Raw genomic sequence first — 1204 nt, 5'->3', positions numbered from 1 at the left:
GTGGGGCGGCCTGGGGAAGCCGGCTCCGCCCTGCATCCCAGTCCAGCAGCAGAGCTCCCAGCTTCCCGCTCCCTTGCCCTCCACCTCCTGTACATACCACCTGGGAAGAGATGCCGCCAGTCCCTCAAGAAGTTGTGCACATCCCGCCTGCAATACCCACCGGGGCCTATTTTCTTGGGACCACTGCCCCCTTAGGGCCCTTCCTTGGGTCCAAGTAAGGGGCATCTGCCTCCAGGCCAAACACAGCTGGAGCACATGCACCAAGAACCAGCATTCTCCTGACCCTCTCTCAGGCCTGGGACCTCTGGGCTGGAATTCACAGGCAGGGCGGAGTACCTCCCTCCACGTGACCACCCTCCAGCCCTGGCATGCAGCAGCCCTGACATGACAGTGGCGGAAAGTGTGCCAGGGTGCTGCTCACAGGGCCGCTGCTAGTGGCCAACACTTCTCTCAACAGTGACCTCTGAGTAGTCCTGGCATGCTGACACCAGTTCCCTAGGGAGATCTCTAGTCTTTCTCTAAGGCCCCAGGAATGGTCAGTTCTGCCTCCTGCCCCTTCCTGGCAGAGGCAATAACACTATGGATCTTAAGGGGTTTAGGGACTCTACCCCAGGCTCAGGTTGGGCTTCCCTAGGCCACACCACTCATGTGCCACACCAAAGCAGGACACCCCCCACTGCTCCCCTGGTGGCCCTACACCCCAAGAGAGGGAGACTCTCCCCTGACATCAGTCTGGCTATGAAAAACACCCTCTTGCCCACCTTCCCCTCCTCCAACCCCAGTAACCTGTCAGGCTTCCCTCCTGGCCACTGTGTTTTGGGATAAGGGGAGTGGCAGGCATATTCTGGAGATGCGCAGAGGTCCACGGGTGCAGGAATTTGGCATGGAACAGAGGGTCAAAGCATCCCAGGGAGAGGCCCAGGAGTTGGCTGCAGGCTACTTTGTACATGTAATGTATTATATGGGGTCTGGGCTCCAGTCAGAGAACAATCTTCTATTTCTGTTGTTTCCATTAAAATGGTGTTTTTGGAAAAAAAAAAAAAAAAACAAGCAATGGCCTGGTGGATGGTGCTTTCTTGGAGGGAAGGGAGGTGGGAGACAAATGGGATGTGGACTTGAGGGCCAGAAGGCATGCTAAACCTACCAACTGATCATCTCCAGACCTTATCAAAAACCACTCATGGGAATTCCCTGGGGGCTCCAG

Source organism: Capricornis sumatraensis, chromosome 8, assembly GCF_032405125.1.
Source record: "Capricornis sumatraensis isolate serow.1 chromosome 8, serow.2, whole genome shotgun sequence".
NCBI classification, from domain to species: Eukaryota; Metazoa; Chordata; class Mammalia; order Artiodactyla; family Bovidae; genus Capricornis; species Capricornis sumatraensis.
The sequence above is the reverse complement of the archived record's forward strand: the minus strand, read 5'-3'. Positions refer to the sequence as shown.